At 42.2% G+C, this 20,578-nt stretch overlaps 1 protein-coding gene across 1 annotated transcript in view; it reads right to left on the bottom strand.

Moving 5' to 3' along the window:
* zfhx4 (zinc finger homeobox 4) overlaps positions 1 to 20,578 on the bottom strand; it is a 78,035-nt gene that overhangs the window by 17,448 nt on the left and 40,009 nt on the right.

The following is a 20,578-nucleotide window of genomic DNA, read 5'->3' as shown; positions in this document are numbered from 1 at the left end:
AGACAATAACGCCTTTCCTTTTATTTTCTGTTCTCTGGCTAAACAAGACGAAATTCACGACGACACGATTTTGCTTTATTAATTACCTCACAAGTTTTTTTTGTTTCTTTTTTCTTCTCCACTTGAATATTTGATGAGAACGACAGCTACGACAACAATAACAATCCTTCTTTCTTTTTTTTTTTGTTGCAATACGGTCTGGTTTTGATTATAAATTTCTCGACTGTCTCCTCCAGTTGAGGTGTAAGAAACGTTCATTTCCCAGAACACACCTCAGGTTCACACACCGAGCCGGGGGGGGGGGCGCGAGCTTTTGTGATGTCACGTTCTTTCTTCTCTCCTTGCTTTTCATTTCGGCCCCTCCGTTTTTTTTAAAAGGATCTTTGAAACCCTACACCCTGCTCTACTTTGTTAGGGGCCAGTTGTAATACTTTCTGGATAATACCCTTTACTGACTTGTTGATCCTCCTCCTCCTCCCTCTCCCTCGTCTTTTTTTCCCCCTTCTTTTCTCTCACTCCTTCTTTTTTTCCAAATTTCAGTGTATTTAACAAGCATTTAGATCTTAACCAGATGCCGTTAATGTACCATGTCTAAAATACTAAACATCAACGCGGTGAGAGAGAGAGGGCCTAGGTTTCCACAATGCTGCTCAGGGGCTGGGAGCAGGGTTTCAGAAACAGGAAAAGCAACTCTGTCCATATTCAGTATGTTCATGCCCTGTATGGCTTGCTGAGAAGATAGTCCAAGTATCTCAGCATTAACTTATATTACACAATCCTAAGTCGAAAAGGATTATTGGTGAAAATGCTCCAAAGGGCCGTGTTAACATTTTCAAACCCTGACTCCAAGAACGGAGCTTCTTCTTCTTCTTCTTCTTTTTTTCTTTTTTCTTTCTTTTTTTTTGTGAGGGATTGTTTGAAATGTATTTTGCAATATGAAGTTTCAACACAGCCTACATTAAGTCAATAGATTGCTTATCTATTCTGTCCGCCCTCCCTCCCCTTCTCTCTCTCTCGTTTTCACCGTCAACCAAATGCATTTCACCGCTACAAATTTTACATATCTGTATTTATATATACATATATCTTTATATAAATCTGAATTTTATTGACTGATTGAAATAGATCAGTTGCTCTGGTGCAATAGGTCCCAGTAGTGGGATCTGTCCAGACCCAGCTGAGGAACTGCTACTTTGGGTCATGTTTGGGGTGAAGTGAGTTCGACAACAAAGTGCCGTCCTGCGTCACACACAGAGGAATGGTATGACGTCATGCTCTAGGGGGACACATATTGAACCTATTTGGTTTGTGATTGCGCTAAAGATTGTTCTACTGAAGGTTAGAGGGCCATTCAAAAAGGGTGAGGTGTAACACGAAAAAAAAAAAAAAAAGATCTACGTGAAATTCAAAACAATAATGTTTTTACAACCTAGACCTGAGGGATCTCCCTCATGGGTTTGCAGTATGGAAATGATCGCCGAGAAAATGAGCGTTTCATTTTGTCACCGCGGAAAGCGTTTTGTTTTTGTTTTTTTTTTTTTTTCGTTTTTTTTCTAAATCCACGGCAGACATGAAAAAGAAGCGAAAGAAACAAAACTTTCAGGCAAAATGCTTGTATCAGCATTTACCCTAAAATCCTCTTTGTTGTCGTCAATTATTTCATCCTAGGAAGCGTTTTCTTTCCCTGCCACCCGCCTCTAAGTCCCACATTCAATCTTTATGATGCATTCACGCTTCTTCTTCCCTTGTATCACATGAATATACATGATGAAGATTAAAGCCTTACCTTCTCCTGCAAAAACAAAAAAATTCCTGGTGACTTTCATTTCACACCTAGTAGAACGAGACAACATTAATGACTCCTAATAACACGTACGAGAGCTTTAGAGAATGCTTCTTCAAAGGTTTTCCGCAGACGAACCCCAAACACCTGCATCTTACACAACTTTGCCATATTGCTTTTCTGCTGTTCCAATCACCTGAGGCATTCAAAAGGAAATAAAACTGCAGACCTTGATGGTGAGGCTTACTTCAGTATTTGAAACTAATTTAAACAGATTGCTACTCATTTTTTTCTTCCTCTCCCTCTCCTCCCTCCCCCTCCTTCTCCCCCCCTCTCTCTCTCTGTCCATGTCTTTTATTATTCTCTGTCCAATATTTATTCAAGACATGATTATAAACATCTGCCTGTGTAGCCCTTTCATCTGCACAGGAGCCAGAAGGGGTGGAAATTTCACACACGGCCGCCAACGTGACCCCGGCTCAGACAGAGAACGCTTGGCTTTTTTTTTTTTTTTTTTTTTCTCTTCGCTCACTGCTCAGCTTCCTGTGTGTGACTTCTAAAAAGCACTGGAGGCCAGGGTTAATGGCCTTTCCAATCTCTGTGATAAGAATTCATTTTGTTCTATTACCAGCAGTTATCGGAGGAGGCTGCTGCATCACTTCAGCGGGGGGTTCAATCAATAAGAGGAGCTAATGAAGTAACCAGCTGTAGCTCCATTTCTCTGGTCAACTCTATCAGACAAATAAGACTTATCTGTCACATCTCCAGGTCTGCTCTGGTAACCAAGAGCCTACTAGCATCACCCATATGCACAGCCTGTGCGCGCACGCACACACACACACACACACACACACACACACACACACACACACACACACACAAACACACACACACACACAAACACACACACACACACACTCAGAAACTCAGTGGTTGAAATACAAACAGTGCTCTCCCCAAGCCAACAGCTCTGTCTCTCTGTCTGTCTGTCTGTCTCTCTCTCTCTCTCTCTCACTCTCCCTTATTTACATGCTCTCTTGGCTGAGGAGCAGACTGACCTATTGCATACTGACGGAAAAAAACAAAAAACAAAACACACACACACACATTCTGCCATAATCTTTTCCGATGATCATATGTTATTATGATCAGTCAAAACAGCAGAGATTGTTTTAATGGCGGGGAGTGGTAAAAGGCGTAGTTGCCCCGAGAGCAGATGCGGTTACGGTCACCACTGTTCTACTTGAATAGGCTACACATGAGATCCGGGCAGTTCAGAAAGTTCATGGTCTTTTTGGTTTGGGTTGGGCTTTGGCTGCTCTCATGACTTCAGACAGGAGAAAGGCGGGGGGGAGCAAAAAAAAAAAAAAAAAAAAAAAAAAATCCCAGAAGCCAGAAGTAATTAGGTTGCTTTGGTTTGAATCATCCCAAATTCATAAAATGGTAGAGAACACAAAAGGAGTGTGGTGTAGTGGCTAGAGCTGTGTAGAGAAGAGGCCGTCCTCTGGCAACTGCATGGAGATGGCATTCACGGCCGGAAACAAATGGCTGCATTTGCGCTCCTCCAACTCTATAAAAACATGTAAAAAATGCCGATTTCATTACTCCCCTAAACAATGTCATATGGACTGCACTACCTCCTAATAAACCCTGACAAAGAAGTACCAGCAGACATATGCTTTAAATAAATGAGATTATGCTGATAGACTAGAGTTCTCCGACAATGCTCCTTGCTCACTCTCTCTCTCTCTCTCTCTCTCTCTCTCTCTTTCTCTCTCTCTCTCTTCCATTCATTTTTCAGTGCTGAGACATTACCAGAGATATTACCGCGTTCCCTCTGTTTGTTCCATAGTCCCCTACACTACGTTTCAGACGGTGTAAGTGTGCAGCTTCACGCCGCCTCGGAAGGGACGAAAAAGCAAGACTCTTGTGTAAAAACTACTCTGGGTGATTTGAAGTGTCTCGTTTCTTTTTTTTTCCAGCTTTTAAAAGATTTCTTTTTAATAAATCTGTCTTTCAATCTGCCGTCATACACCGGTTTACTATACTCAATACCGTGCAAATTTCGTGGCATGGACAAATTCAATCTGTTTTGGGGAGAAGGGTAACGTGTGTGTTATTTAAAATCTATGTCAACTGGTTCAGAAGGGTATTCCTCAATTAAGATCAATTAAGAAAGACCATGTAACACCCAGAGGGCACTTTGTCTGAAACCTGTCAATTTTTCTCTTTTTTTAAACAACGCTAATTGCGGGCTATCGATTGGATTTTAACAAAGTTGTTACAAAAAAAAAGAAAAAAAAGAGGGGAAAGGGGGAACGAGAGGGGATACGTTAACAATTTAAGTCGAGGGACGGATCAATATTTAAATGACCCTCCTCATTGATTTAAAATTAACTTTCAATTAAGAGATCTGCTGGACTTTTAACTGCCACACTTATCCATTCAAGAGAAAATAAAGGAACATTTATTGATACCTTTAAACAGCAGTGGCGGTTCCCCCATTGATTCGGTCATTCGCCGAGCCATTGGTATGCAGGGGGTTCTAACTCAACCTTCCTGAACACAGCGTTAGTGCTGTGTGCATGGCCTCGGTGGAGAGAGACAGACTCTCTTAAAATAAATATATAATGTCAGGAGCCCCCATCTCGCTGGACAGACATCGAGAGATTAACCTTTATCCCGAGGTAAGTCAAAGGCACGTTATCTGCGGAACTGCTGGTCTCTGTAATTACATGGGCCCATGTTTGTAGCCAATCGAAACTCCAAACTCCAGCGCTGTGTTTGCACTCCGGAGGGGGCGAAGAGCTCCCCGTAGGCTTAATCAGGTAACAGACACCTTTTGTTTTGGAAGCTCATTGATGGATGAAATCTTTATCTGTAATATTGATCAGCCAGGACCCTAAACTGTCTATCTTGGCTACTGGAAGCTTTAACAAGATTGCCAACTGGAGTATATCAGTTAACATTTAATCAATGACAGCTTAAGACACAGATGCTTTAAAAAGACAGTGTGTTTTCCTCCTGCTCACAACGATTAGGGCCGATTGCTCAGAATTTATCATCTACCTTTTGGGCTGGATCGCAGAGAGGCAAAGGACAGTGTCCTCTTAGTTTGGCATGTCAATATATGCAAACACCAACACAGAGCAGAGAGAGAGAGCGAGAGAGAGAGAGAGAGAGAGAGAGAGAGAGAGAGAGAGAGAGAGAGAGCGAGCAAATAAATATATAATGGTATAAAAAACAGATGTTGAAAAGCCTAAATCGATCAGTGCCTTGGAAAAGCACACATGTGCATGCACACAAACACGCCAAGGAATGTATACATAAACCACAACTCAAATGTGCACTTTTGTCCTCATACATCAAGCAATAGGGAGGCTAACCACAGACTGGTTGTTGACAAAAAAAAAAAAAAAAAAAGGGAGAAAGTGGAAAAAAACAAAAAACAAAAAAAAAAACCCAGCATATATGGGACATATTAGTAAATGTATAATTTTTTGCCTCTCTTGCAAAACATACCAATCTTTGGCGCAATGAGGTGTCAGCACGCTGGGCACACAATCCATTAGAATTCCTGCTCCACTCGTCCGCTGCTTATGCAGTACGTCTGCCTCCCCCTTTTTCCCCCTTTCTCCCCCCCCCCCCCTCGTTCTCTCTCGCTCTCTTTCTCCTCTCTTTTCCATTTTGCCTTTCTTAAGACCGCGGCCCAATTAGGGCCTCTCGCTTGTCACTGTGGCCTCGTCTGCTGCCACTCTGACTCGGACAACAACACCGCCCCTGGCCGCTCCAATCATTACCTATTCATTTGCTTGGCCGGCCGTCCCTCGAAGGGAAAATGCGAGTGGGCTAATTATGTAAAACATTAGTATGGCAAAGGCCTGCAATTTCTCATCCCCTCCTTTCTCCTCTGTTTCTTTTTTTGTTTTTATAACATCCTCTTTTTTTTTTTTTTTTGTATTTCTAATAGGACAAACACTTTACGTTTAGAAACGAGCCTCATGCTAGAGGCTAACTGTGTCTATTGTCTGAGTGAAAAAAATAAATAAATAAAAAATGAAAACAAAACATTAGCATTGCCCTGGGCTTCAATTGCCCCAGTCATTAATATACAACACATAACCAATAAGAGAGAAGCAGTTATAAAATTATTAGTCAAAATAAATGCATACGCTACAATGTATGGGTGTAGAATACCATAACCCTTTATGCTATCAACGCAACGCGCACGAAAAAAAGCATCAGCGTGGTTTAATTTGCAAATAATGCCACGCTATCCCTTTCTGATTTGCATTTACAACAATTACACTATGATGAGAGTAGGCCTCTAAAACTGGGCCTCAGATCAAAGGCACTCGAGTGGAAACGTGACGCAGTTAGCCCCTTTTCCGCGAAACATCTACTCCAAAAAAAAAAAAAAAAAAAGCCAGAATAATTTGGCATATATTATGACAGTAGCAATTACACTAAGGTGCGTGACACCATTACTTCCATTTGGTGAAGAGATGATTATGCTAATGGTGAGATGTATGGCAGGTGGCACACACATACACACAGATACACACACGCGCGCGCACACACACACACACACACACACACACACAGGCAGCTGCCAAGCCTGTCTGCTCTGCTCCGCGCGCGCACACACACACACACACACACACACACACACACACACACACACAGTCACCACAGAACTTTGTCCCCGCCTCCCAACAATATGAACAATGACTAGAACCAGCCAGTCCCCAGATATGTAATTAGGCTTCACTTTGATTTAACATTTCCTTATCACTTCAAAGGGACATAGATGAGGAAAAGAAAAAAGTTGCAGATGTGCTTAGATGTTGAGAGAAGGGAGGAGGAGGAGGAGGTGGTATGGGCGGAAAAAAAGAAAAAGAAAAGCATTGCACACATCAGTCCGGACATAAGCGTAACGGCGTCAAATTCATTTTTGATTTCTTTTTTTTTGTTTTTGTTTTTGTTTTTTTTTTCCTTATGAACGCCGCCAGCCGCGTTAATAATTTCATCAAGCTGTCGCGGTGAGCGTATGCAAAGCGGGATCCCAAGGTGTAAAATGCAGCCAGCGTCTCCGGTGCGTAATACATTCATCAACGTTCCAGTCCAGCTATGCCTGCCACTCTGCCGTCAGCCTCCGCGCGTACCTGTCCACGGAACCTACACGACGTGGTCTGCCTTTAAACACGACCTCAGCCTCTTCAGACACTGAAAGACTGTGGAATTTTATGATCCACTGGTGCCCTAAACGCAATTATGTGACGGCAGTGGAAGAAGTATGTGGATATACGGAGCCGCAGATGGACGCTCTGAAGGGTGATGAAAAACAAAAATATCGACGGGCAGCCGAGAGGTGTTTTAAACGATGAAACGACGGACGGACGGGCTGTTCCGCGCACGCGCGTGCGTTTTTGTACGAGTGTGTTTGTGTGTGAAGTGGAGGTTGAACTGTACTTTACAGGAGTGACTAGGCTTGTGCGGTCGTGAATGCAACTAATTATTTTGGCTGGGCTTTTTTTAATGGAAATCCCCTTATTCTCCCAGCACACACACACACACACACACACACACACACACACACACACTCCTTCACACACATTCGTATGGGGGAAGCCCTGTTCACCTCTGCGTAGAGTCTGCCTTTACATGAAAGCCCAGGAGATCTCCAGCAACAAAAATCAATGTATGGACGTTCAGAGCAGTTTTCAAGGTTTTGTAAGACAAATCTTCTGAGCATGATCTGGTTTAGTGCTATTGAGCCACGTTTCGATCACACCGCTGAGTGAATAAAGCTGTGGACTGCTCACTTACTGCTTTTCACAATGAAGGGCAGGGGGCCTCAGCCTACCGGCATCTTTCCTTTCACAAACCTTACCGGGCACTTCCTCTTCCAACCGCCAATAAGCTCTCTGAATTGTGAGTCAGAGATAAATTGTGTTGTTCTGATCCTGACTTCCTGTTTTCAGGCCTAGTCAGACGAATAGACAAGCACAGACAGTTCAGCGCTGGGTTCTGACAGACTCTTTTGTAAGAGCCGGGCATCCCCCCCATCCCCCCCCCCCATTAGAAAAGAACGGTGATTAAAAAAAAAGAGCCTATTGTTTGTAATTGTCAGCATGGAGACATCACATGAGTGACTCAGTAAGTAGATACATTAGGTTAATAATGAGTACACGTATACTGTTTTCTAACCGGAGGTAAAAAAAAAAAAAAGAAAAAAGTAAAGCACAAACAGAGCTATCTTAACATGCAGTAATTAAAATAATATAACATGACGTGCTTCATAAGGACCCCTCTTAGCCACTTTGTTGATATAGCTACAGGGAAGACATGCTCATACTACCCCTGTCTAATACACTCATCTCATTTTTAGATGCAATTAAATCTGCCATCATTTTTGAGGCAATTACACAAACATCGGTCTCTATCAGCTTGGCAGCCATTTGAAATTTACCCTCTCCCTCTCCTCTCCTCTTCTCTCCTCTCCTCTCTCTGACAGCTCTACCAGGGGCACATGTGCTGTGCATTACTTCACTCATGGTAGATGGTTCATCAGTGTTAGAGTCGAACCTTTGCTAAACCGCAAACATTTGAGCATACAAACATGCGCACAGTCCAAATAAATTGCTGTGTTCCACGTTGTTGTAACAAGGGGGGGGGAATGTGATAAGTTGATAAGTGTTGCTTATGAAATTTCTTTGATTTCTGTGTGGGTTGTAAAGAATTCAGGTGATTGATATTGACAGCTGAGGATTATACGGAGGGCCTGGCTTTCCTCGAGGAGGATGAGTTTTACAAATTACGCCTCTGTGTGCTTGTATGTGTGTGTGTGCGTGTGCGTGTGCGTGTGCGTGTGCGTGTGCGTGTGCATGTGCGTGTGCGTGTGTGTGTGTGTGTGTGTGAGTGTTTGGGGGTGGTGGTGAGGGTGAGGGTGATGGGAGTTTCAATTTCAAAATACTGATTATCTGAGGTACAATTCCATGCATGTCGTAATGTGAGAATCCCCGAAGCACAGTTCCATAGACTCCTTGCTTTTCAAATGCCTCTTACAATCTTAACTTCTCCCTTGTTCCTGAAGAGTGCCATCTTGCCAAGCTTAAATAGCAGAAAATTACTCTGCTCTTCCTCAGTACATCTCCTCGGTTTCTATTAACCTGAACAAGAACAAAGGAACAGAACAGTCCATCTGTGCAGCACTGATGGACCTGGGCTTTGCCATTGTCTAGCTGGGTTTATGGCCTTCTGACAGACAGGCCTGCACTCCAACACATTAGACCGCCACACCTGTCCAGGCCTCCATCCACCATCCCTCACGCTGCTTTTGTCCACACCGTATGCATCTCAACCGACTGAGATATCACACCTTGTTCTAGCATCCTTAACACACATGCACACACACACAGACACGCACAAACACGCACACGCACGCTCACACACACACACACGCGCGCAGTGGTTGTTACACTCAGAGAAGCGTCAGGAAACAATACTTGTTTTCATGTACGGACGTCTAGACAGAACACTTTTGGGGACTTCAGCCTTGGTTGCTGAGAAACCGCGAAGATCTAAAAGGACCAGTGTCTACTAATACCAGAGGCCTTGAGTAAAATCACACTGATGGTGGAGAAAGACCAGGCCTTGCTAGTCCGTCGTTTTCTCCCTCCTCCTCCTCCTCCCTCCGGTTATTACAGGATGATAAAAGCAACAACAATGTTGTGACATGAAACCCTGTTAGCATTAGGGGGGAGAAGAGAAGATGAAAGAATGCTCTTGTGAAATGATGATTGCTCACACGGCACTGATTCCCAGCTTTAATCTCATAGAACACTCAAATTTCCCCGAAAGAGAATGAGAGAGAAAGAGAGAGAGAGAGAGAGAGAGAGAGAGAGAAGGGGGGGGGGCAAGTTTGGGTCTTGAGTAGTGCTAGGAGTAAGATTATTACTGTAGAACCCAGAGTTGGTTCAGGCCTAAACTCAATCCACTATAAGTAAGCAGCTACTCCTTCTCTCTCTCCCTTTCTCTCTCTCTCTCTCTCTCTCTCTCTCTCTCTCTCTCTCTCCCTCTCTCTCTGTCTCTCTCTCTCTCTCTCTGTCTCTCTCTCCCCCTCTTTCCCTCTCTAGCTAATGACTGACTTGAGAGCTGTCCACGTGCATTTCTACAAACAAGACACTCCAGGTTTTTCTTCTCTTTCTTTTTTTTTCTAAATGGGCACATTTTACTAAGTCTACTGATGCCCAAGTTATTCATAACACGGGTTTAGACTGATGAAGATTGGTTTGTTAAGAAGCTCAAACAGCAATTAAACTGACAGGAGAAGCAGTGACTCTGTTGTGTACATTTATTATCAGAAGCGCACTCCAGAGTGAATACCCTTATTAAGAAACCGCAGTTCCCCCATTTCTGCCGTTCCACCGCGGCCGACGACCGAGGCGAGCCGAAGCAAAAAGTAACGCGTCATCGTCGAGGGGAAGGGAAGAAATACCTATTCTCCAAGTGCGAGCGATTTTGGTAATGAACCTTTCTATTCACTCCTTGGGTAATACATTGTGACTGGTGCATTAATTACTTGATAACATCACATCAATATGCAAATGCAGCACTTGACCCACGAGAGCGTCTCGCTGGCTGTTAACTCACGGGGGTTTCTGCGTGAAACGTCTGTTTTCTTTTATCAAACAGAGACTTATTTCCATATTGGTGAAGGGGAGGGATTGGGGAAAGGGAGGGGGGGGGTTGGTTGCAATCACTCCAGCCACGTCAGACTCGACACATAGGCCTGACAAACCTACCCCCCCCCAGTCAGCCAGCTAGTCCTGTCGCCTCATGCTGACATTCCTAATTGCAGCACTTGGAGACACTGTGTCTCTCAGATAGAATATTTCCCCTCTAAAGTGCCATGATCTGACAAGCTAAAGACAACGCCTTAATAGCCTTTCCACAGAGGTGGGGATGGAGGGAGGAAAGAAAGAAAGAAAGAAAGAAAGAAAGAAAGAAAGAAAGAAAGAAAGTAGAAAAATGCAGCATTTTGATCTCCCATACATTAAGGAAGAGAGAGAAAAAGACCATGTTTTTTTTTATTCTTTTTATATTTGGAGTGCAGGAGCAATATCCGGAAAAAAAAAGAGAGACTCCAAAAATCTACCTACACTGCATCCCAGGGAGGGTTAGAGGCAAGCGTCTCATTTTCTCCCGACTGAAAAAGGATTACCAACTTCAGTTGTGGGATGATCAGGGCTGGGGCCTTAGGAAGAATGTCAAACAGGCTGGCCCAGTTATTCCATTCACTTTCTCTCTCTCTCTCTCTCTCTCTCTCTCCCTTATTGCTTATCAGACTTTATCAGCAGACCAGCAGTCACACAAAGTCACAGTCATTTCCACAGGCTTGTGACTACTTAACTAATAAGCTAAAGAAGCCAGAGGAAAATACACATGCTCTAAAAATGACATTGTACTAGCTGCACTCCTGGCAGAGGAAGTCTGATCAACCAGCCACATTGTGCTCTGCTCTGGAGCAGGTCATGGGAGACTGAATAGATCATAGAGGGAAGCAAGGCATGCTGGGAAAAAAACGGGACTGGGAATTTTATAAAAGTGTCAAAGATCCAACATGTGACTAAGAGAACGGGAGAAAACAAACACAAAAGGCCTTTTTTTTTTCTTTTTTTTTTTTTTTGCTTAGTGGCGGAATCCATTTTAACACATCGGTGTCCCTTTGGAATTGTGTCTATTTTTTTTTCCCTCAAAAGCCTTTTTAGGATAAAGTTTGTCTTGCAAAATGCATCATTCAGAGAAGCTAATAGGTTAGCAGGAAGATTTGAGTTAAGTAACACACACATATACACACACACACACATACACACACACACACAGAGCACATTCACTTGTTTTGTTTTGTTTTTTTAAACCCTGCAATTATTCATAGAGGATTTCTTGATACCTGAAGGAAAGGTACTCTTAGTTTTGATTGCAAGACTTAAAGTAGGTCCCACAGGCTCTCAAAGATATAAATTAGCTCTTAATCACTCTACACTGTTTCAATAAATGCAAAAGCTTTTTTTTTTTCTTCTTAGCCCATACATTATGCAAATGAAAGTGTATCTGCAAATCTCCGACCACACAGTGGAGGAGTAATCAACAGCCCTTCTCAATAATGACCACACTTAGCATAGTTCATTGTCAACTAACCAAGTCTCAAAAGATTCTGTGTGTGACATGGTTAATTCATATCAGCAATAATAATCACTCTGTGCAAACCTTTCTCATCTGCTCTCGTACTGAATATGCACACACACATACATAGACACACAGACACACAGACACACACACACGCACACACGCACACACACACAGACACATAGACACACACACACACACACACACACACACACACACACACATATATGCATATACTTGTGCCCTGGCTATACCACTTCACACAAACAAATTAAGTGAAATTCTTGCATGATTGCAGAGTGAAGCACTATCCTTAAGAAGGCCTGATGTCTGATTAAGGAAATAAAGTGTGTTCACCCTAAGACGAACCACGTTCTGTAAAATAGGCATAAGCCTGCTTGATGAACAGTGCGTGTTTAATGCGGGGCAATGAAAGAGGGTACAAATATGAGATTCTGTGTGTGGATCTTCCCCATTTTCTGATAGCACAGCCCCCGTCTACAGATTGCCTTCATCAGATTTCTCTTTTATTTAACGGAGGGAGGGAAGAAAAAGAAAAAAAAAAAAAAAGAACCTCCCCAGGACAGATTTCTTTTAATTTACATACATTAATAGGATTCAAATGCTGAATGTAGCTCCGAGCAGACTTCCCAGTCAACTTCACAATCTGTCCACATAATGGCTCCCTATTACACACACTTACTCATCAGGGGAAGAACCAGACAGAGAAAAAAAAAGGAAGGAGAAAAGATAAAGAAAAGGAAAAAGGGTGAAATGAAAGGGAGGGGGCGGGGGGGGGGGGGGAGTACTATCACAACAGTAGATCATACTGAGATTTTTTTTTTTTTTTTTTTTAAACCTGGGTTGTTGAAAAAAGAAAAAAAAAAGACTTTTGTGTTTATAATCAAATTAAAGGTGTACTTAAGAGAAAGAGAAGAAAGAAAGGAAAAAAAAAAAGCCTTATGGCGGGACAGGCTAAGAGGAGGGTATTACACCAAATCACTTACTATTGGACATGAAAGAGATTGTGTTCTTTTTGGAGCAGGTTTGCTAAAAGAACATGACGACAGTATTAAGACCAAATTCCCAGCAGTATTAGCCGTGGGCCAAAGCCTGACACCAGCTAAAGCTGCAAAGCCTCCTCTGGTTAGTGACGATTAGACGTGGCTATAGATAATCAATACCAGCTATCAATTCCATACTTTGGTCTGATGGATGAGGCCCAGGAACGAGAGGAGTGAGCGAGGAGAGAAAAGGAAAGAGGGTCTCTAAAAAGAGAGAGAGAGAGAGAGAGAGAGAGAGAGAGAGAGGGAGGAAAGACGGTCTCCTTTTCAGCGCTGCCGTGACCCGGCTGGTGAACCGAGCCGGGATGGGACGGCGCCACGGGCTTGCCAAATCCCTCAGCGAAGCGCCAAGCACGGGCAAAGCATTTAATCTGATTCGTTTGTTCAAAGAGGAGAAAATAAATAAACAGGTAAATAAATAAATAAACAAACCCTTCCCGGGCAGCCGGAATCCACCCACACAAGGGGTCTTGGTCCAATGAAAAGGGGGTAGAGAATACAAGGTCAGCGAAGTGAAAGGAGGAGTGAAGCGAGGGATGCGGGAGGAGGAGGAGGAGGAGGAGGAGTGATGGCTGGAGTCAAGACTAATTACTTGTGGACGAGGCGTGCTGCAGTGGAAGGGGTCACTTACTCTGGACTGACACCTGAATACTGGGCCCATCAGCAGCCAGGGCCCTAATCAGGAGTGAAGGGAGTTGGGCCATGCTCTCAGAGAGATGATCACTAATGACAGAGGTGTCGAACACACACACACACACACACACACACACACACACACGCACACAAAACACTCAGCTGCTGGCTCACTACAAAGCCAATGGCGAGTATGTATCTCTGCGTGTAGTTATGTCCCTGTGTGTGTGTGTGTGTGTGTGTGTGTGTGTGTGTGTGTGTTTGTCCAAGCAGAAAGTCATTCATATCGTTGCACATTTATATTAACACCAGTCTGATGTTTCATTGCTCAAGGCAATCAGTTAATTGCTGGTTTATCAGAGGTCTATGTTGGCTGTCTTTGTGGTGTCCTCCAAGCTACTGACGACACATTGTCTCATTTAATTCCGTCTGACAGTCAGCGTTGTACTATCTGCTACGCTTAACATCACTGGTGTCACCGCGCAATGCCAGAGCCGCCAAGCAATTTGCCTCTCTCTCTCTCTCTCTGTTTGAATTACGTTGAGACCAACACTCAAACGACTGTATCTACAACTGTTTCTCCAACCTGAAGCATCAGCGTTCCTACTCACCGTTATTTATCCACCAAACACACGCATGCTCGCTGAAAACAGCGCTTTTTTTTTTTTTTTTTTTAAAGACAGTATCCCCTTTTGGTGTTCAGCTGGTTACACACAGTGCCTCTGCAAGGTTTATGGGCTTTGTTCAGCCCATACAAACCAGTCTGTGCGGTTTACGCGGGGTACACAGAAGCTGCCAAAAAGCTCCGCAGCTGTGTTCTGTTTTAAGGGTATCACATTTCTGCATGACTTATCGAGCTCTTTGAGAAAACGCGCTACCTGAACTTCTACAACTACAAAGGGGCTGGCTAGTGGAAAAAGAAGTGGGGGGGGTGGGACCTTCATGGATGGAATTAATACACATTAGTATGCAAAAGAATTTGTCCTGAGGATCCAAAGGGAGGCTTTGTATTGTAAATAGGCATAATGGTTGCAGTCAGGTATGTTAATGCGAGTAATCATAGCAATTTCTGCAAATTATAACTGTCACTGCGCACAAACAAGTCTATGAAAACATGAGGTAACAATTTAGCTTTTGTATTACTCTTTCCGAAGGGGATTTCACCCAAAGGGAAAAAAAAAAAAAAAAAAAAAGCTGCCCCGCATGATATTCTCTGAGAACATGCCTTCTCAAAAATACTTTATAGCTAACTGACCATTTTCTAAAATAATTCGGACTTTTTCTGCACACACAAACCACAAAGTAATTATAATTCAGTCGGACTGAATTATTCGGAAATGACTCAATGTTGAGTGCTTGCCATCTGACAAAAAAAAAAAAAAAGAAACGGTTATGAGCATTTCTGGTAAATTGCTACTTTTTGGAAAAAAAAGAAAAAAAAGAAATAATAATAATAACACATATGAGAATTTGACTCATTATATGGAAAATGACTGGACTTATTGGCTATTGTATGCATGTTAGGATTCTGCAGTAAAAGAGCATGAGTCAATTACTGTTCTCTTGAGACAATTAATGCATGCAAAACAGAGGGCTTCTTTGCCTGAATGTTGCCAATATTTTTTTTTTTTTTTTCGGTAAAATGAAATAATACGCCTATTTTCTTCAGGATCCTGAGAACAGAAACCAAGCTCATAGTTCTTTAAAAGGACAACAGTTGTTACGATCCATCGATCAGCTTTTTTTTTTTTTTTTTTAATAGAGCGACACGACAGGTTACGACAAAGGTCTCGAACCAAACGCGACATATGTTCTATAACGTTACGGCTGGTCCTTATTATTGTTACCTCAGCCTTTGCTTAAGAAAAAAAAAAACCGAAAACCTCTGCTTCTTTATTCTTTTAGACTTTACTAAAATGCTCAGATGTGAGAAATCAACAGCTATTTGATGTCAGCGCTCCTAACGGGGGATTCAGATCCCTCAGTTCCACTGAAAAGTGCCTACAGGTAAGACATTGAGATATAAAGGCGAGCGGAAAAAAAAAAAAGAGAGAGAGAGAAAGAAAAAAAAAGAGAAAAATCCAATAGTCCAGAGTTCAGCCAGCCCAGACTGCTTCTGCTAATCACAGAGGAATGCGCCAGGCGCGGTGTCCGCTGCTTTTGTGTGAGGAATCAAAAGAAAATGGATGCCTTTGCATTAGCACATCACCCATGGCTAACAAAATGATGAGACCGAATTGGTCGTATGTCATATCTTACAGTCCACTGACTCCCTGTCTCAGTTTATGTAATAGCCACAAATTATGGTTACAAACCCTAGGAAACGCTGTCTGGGGGAGATGATCTTGAAAAGTAACTGTTGTAATTGCCTACGTGCCCCTAAAAAAAAAAAAAAAAAAAGACAGAAAGAAAGAAAGAAAAAGAAAAAGAAACCATTCAAATAACTTCAGTCTCATTGCATTGAAATGCAAGCAAGAGGAGTCAAGCTCACACAGTCATCCACAGCGAGAACAATAAAGCCCTTCTGCAGATTGTACTCAGATTTTATACAAAAAAAGACACAGTCTTCTTCATAAATGTGAAAGTGAGACAACCTATGAATATTTTTCCATATTAGCCGAAACACACGTATACAAGAACACAAACACAAACACACACACACACACTCGCACACACACACACACACGCATGCATACACACAGAACACATCCATTAAGCCTCTGTTGTTGGCATACAGCTGCTAAGAAAATGATTCTCACTCCAGTGCTGGTAATTTGGCCATGGTTAGAAACCTCCTGGAGCACTATCACTCAGAAGAAACAAAAAGGTTGGAGCGGCTTTTTTTTTTTTTTTTTCGCCAGGCTCTTTCTGCTCTCAGAGCACATCTATCCACAGTATTTAAAGACACCCTCCTCTCCAAAGTCAGCCAGCTCTTTTGTTTAAGGTAGAGGCCAGACAAAGGACCCCTCTCTTCCTCCCCAGGTTTAATACGCATGGGGGGGGGGGTGGGGGGGGGGGGTTAGAAGCTGGGACAGGGAAGCCCTCAGAAATAATTACGTCCATAAGATCCCATCTCCACTCTGAGAGTCGCAGCAAAATGGAGAAGAAACCAAAGGATGCATAAAAAAAAAAGAATAAAGGAAAAAAAGAGGCTTTATAGCTAGCCTAACCCATCAAGCAATTTACAGTTAGGCTATGGGCCAGGGAAAGGGGTCTAGGTCCACACGCATGCATTATTAGACACTTCTTTTTTCGTTCTTGTTGTTTTTTAAGAACACACACACACACACACACACACACACGCACGCACATACATGCACGCACGAAAGAACGCTGGCTTGCAATGTACACCCGTATCTTGCAGTTTTTGAGACTTTCTAATATTAAAACGACATGTTTATATCAAAATAATCTCTTTCAGACAAAATTACATTGTCTGGACATTTCCTATTCAATAATGGAGAAAGAATTGGCGGAAATGTTGGCTGTGGGACATTCATTCATGTTTACTCTGTATATGAAATCGTTCTTGAAAGTGATAAGCGATGGTATTAGCTGCTCCATAGAGCATGTACTGCGAATTCAGAAGTTTAAGGGAAACCCAACGTATCAAGATAAAACAAAAACAAAAAAAAAGAAAGAAAACTTAGCCACGAGTTGTGTGTTTTTTTCACACTTTTTTATGGGGGGGGGGGGGCGGTGCTTTATAAAGCACATCTGTGTTAGAGGCAGAAAAAAAACCTGATGCTTAGACGACCGTGATTTACAAATGGGAAACTCCACTTCAAAAGCATGTTTAACCACACAACCCCCTGTTTCTCCAAATTCTCAGCTTCATGATGTTTACCCTCTGTAACAGATGAATCTTCTGGGTCTGCAGCACGGGGAATTACGGTCGCCCTGGGAGACGAAGCGGTGTGATTCTGAGGGAGCCGACGCTCACAGACTTTCTTGGGGGGGGTTGGGGGGGGGGGTATTACTCTTAACGTGCTGGGAGTCGACGGAGAGAGCTGGTCTGTTTGGTCTCGTTTGGCTAATTTAGCACATTCGCTTGGAGTACTCAGCTTCATTATCACAGATTGGTGCGGAGACAGACTATGAGGTTGTCTGGACTGCCTCTAATTCTCAGATGAATAGACATTTTATAACTGTTGTTTCAACCCAAAAAAAAAAAAGAGATTTTATCCTTTGTTTTAAAATCAAATTTGATGTTCCTGGTAAAACACTGATCAAAATGTTGGAGAGAGGGTGAGAGAGAGAGAGAGAGAGAGAGAGAGAGAAAGAGAGAGGGAGGGAGGGAGAAGGAGAGGGAGACAGAGAGAGCAGGTATAGTGCAATGCACTATATATATCTGGACTATAATAACTGCATAAACAAAAAATGTTTTTTCTTCCTTGATTTGCAAGTTAACATTTTTTTTTTAATGGTGATGTTTAATTCAGGAGTGCTGACTCTCCATTTATATGTTTGCTTAAAGATTAAACAACTCCAGACTCTGACGCAGTAGCACTGAGGTTACACTGTAGTTACATGCACATCTGTGCTTTGCTGATTGTGGCTTTTGACACTAATGCTTTTCAGCTATATTCTGTTTCTGTGGACCTGACCAAATCTCTTTTTAATTACGCAGTAAAAACTGGCATCAAAATTGTTTAACAAAATCCATTCACATGTACATAAAGTCAACGGCATTTTAACCTTTATTCCCAAATGGGTCTATAATTATTTGGCAAGTTGCCGTGGAGCTGTTTATAAAAGAAAAAATACAGGTCAGCAATTAAATTAATCTTTTTTTTTTTCCTTCTTCTTCTTCTTCTTCTTCTTCTTCTCCTTCATGCAGCTCACTAATGACCAGAAACTGCTAAACTAAGGAGTTATACTTTGAAAAACCAATGAGGTTTTTTTACATGCAGCTGTAATTCCACACGAGCTGAAATGTAGCTTACCTCAGAACCTTCTGTGGGTGCAGAGGCACAAATTATTACCATCACACAGCAGGGAAATTAAAAGAGTCACTAGGCTCAATCCTTATAGAAGCATTGTGGGTATCATGGATATCACACAGAATGCAGACTCCATTATTCTTCCATTTTTACCTATTCCTCAGCTGCCTACTAGCCTTGAAGATTTTCTCTCTCTCTCTCTCTCTCTCTCTCTCTCTCTCTTTCTCTCTCTTTCTTTCTCTGTCTGTTTTTTTTTTTTTTTGGTTGTACTTACTTTGCCAGTCGGATCAATTGGTGAAAATAAGCTTCACCATTTATCTAGTGCCAGCTATCCATTTCCTGAGCCTCTCTTGTGTTGGACTTGTTTGAAAGGACTTCAAACATTAGGATTAGGGGGTTAAACTACCTGAAAAATCTCTCTCCTGCTAAGAGCTGGAACTATAAAAATTTACCGCCATCCAACACACTTTGTTTCAAAGACCAATCCAGACCCTGCACAAGTACCACCAAATCATTTGTACATTACACAACTGGTGGTTGTTTGGTGTCAGACTAATTCTGCAGAGGTAAGCAACAGGCTGGTTTTCTAACCGTGGGCTCTCTCAAGTTTAACGGACAGCTTTGTGATATTTGTGAAACCCAAATGTGGGGGTTATTTCATATTGAGCTTAAAAATTCTCGGTGAAACTCCTGGTCATTATGAGAGAGTGGGTATACCACACAGTTACAAGCGATGATTTGAGACAACCAAGTAAGTGAGGTGTTGAAGCAGTTGAAATTCGAAATGACTCTCCAACATTTTTACGTGCGCCATAAAACGACATACATAATAAAATGTTTACTAGGAGTCTCTGAAAGAATACCGTTGTTCCTAAAAAAAAAAAAAAGTATGCAGTCTGTGCAAGAGCGGGGCATCCAAGACCACATGTGCTTTGAAAAAAAAGACAAAAAACAAAAAAACAAAAAAAACAAAAAGAAAAGACCCAAAAAAAATGTTTCAAGTAAAGCTTGACGCTTCCTTTTGGAAATTTACTTTGCGGCGTACGGCTCAAGATGTAAGATGTAAAAATGTGTATTTAATGGTGGAACATTTTGAAAAGGTGCACTGAGTGAATATTGCTTTTGACAGATTTAAAATATTACATTCACATGTCTGAAAGAATAAGAGAGAGAGAGAGTGAAAGAAAGAGAGAGAGAGAGTGAGGGAAGGGGGTGGGGGGGGGGGGGGGGGGTAGAAGGTTAGGGAGGTAAAGGGAGGAGGGGACTGTCTTTTCAAATGCTCAATAATGATTTATCTAACTGGGCTTTTGCTTGAGCACCCAAACTCTAGAGCACCTTTGATCCATTTATAATTAAAGCCAAAAGTACAGCAGTTTCATCTATATCCAATATGGGTAGTTCTTAAAGTCGAAGTTTCACATGTGTTTCTGAGTCCGGGACCATCTGTTTCTGAGATTCATATATAAACAGGACACTTAGGGGAACAGAGATTAATTCAGCTTTGGAATGCCATTCAAAATGTGTTAGCTCTTTCTCTTGACCAGGTCTCTCAACACAAAAACAAGTTAAGCGCTCATTTCACTGAGTAGCATTAACATTGGAATTATTATATAATGGACCCTGACTTGGACTTATGTTTTAAATTACTGTTCCCTCTCAAATAAAACTATTAATCTTTTTCTTTCTTTTTTTTTTCAAATGTTTTACAGTTCTGTTACACTTATTATTTGCTGGCAGCTTCGAAACTTTTAAATGAAAGCCAAATTGGTTTGGTCATGAGAAAGGAAATGAAAGCTCACTCTGGGGGGACGAGTTTCACTGTGAGATCCTCCCTAGGTAGGGTTTCATAACCTCCTGCATGCCTGCTAAAGATGTCACCGCATGCACGACTGCGTGTGTTACTGATATAAAAAGAAGCCCTTAATGGGAACAGCATGTTCATTTCGGGGAGATTAGGCGGCTGG

The sequence above is a fragment of the Chanos chanos genome, chromosome 3 (assembly GCF_902362185.1).
Source record: "Chanos chanos chromosome 3, fChaCha1.1, whole genome shotgun sequence".
Classification (NCBI taxonomy): Eukaryota; Metazoa; Chordata; class Actinopteri; order Gonorynchiformes; family Chanidae; genus Chanos; species Chanos chanos.
The sequence above is the reverse complement of the archived record's forward strand: the minus strand, read 5'-3'. Positions and strand labels throughout refer to the sequence as shown.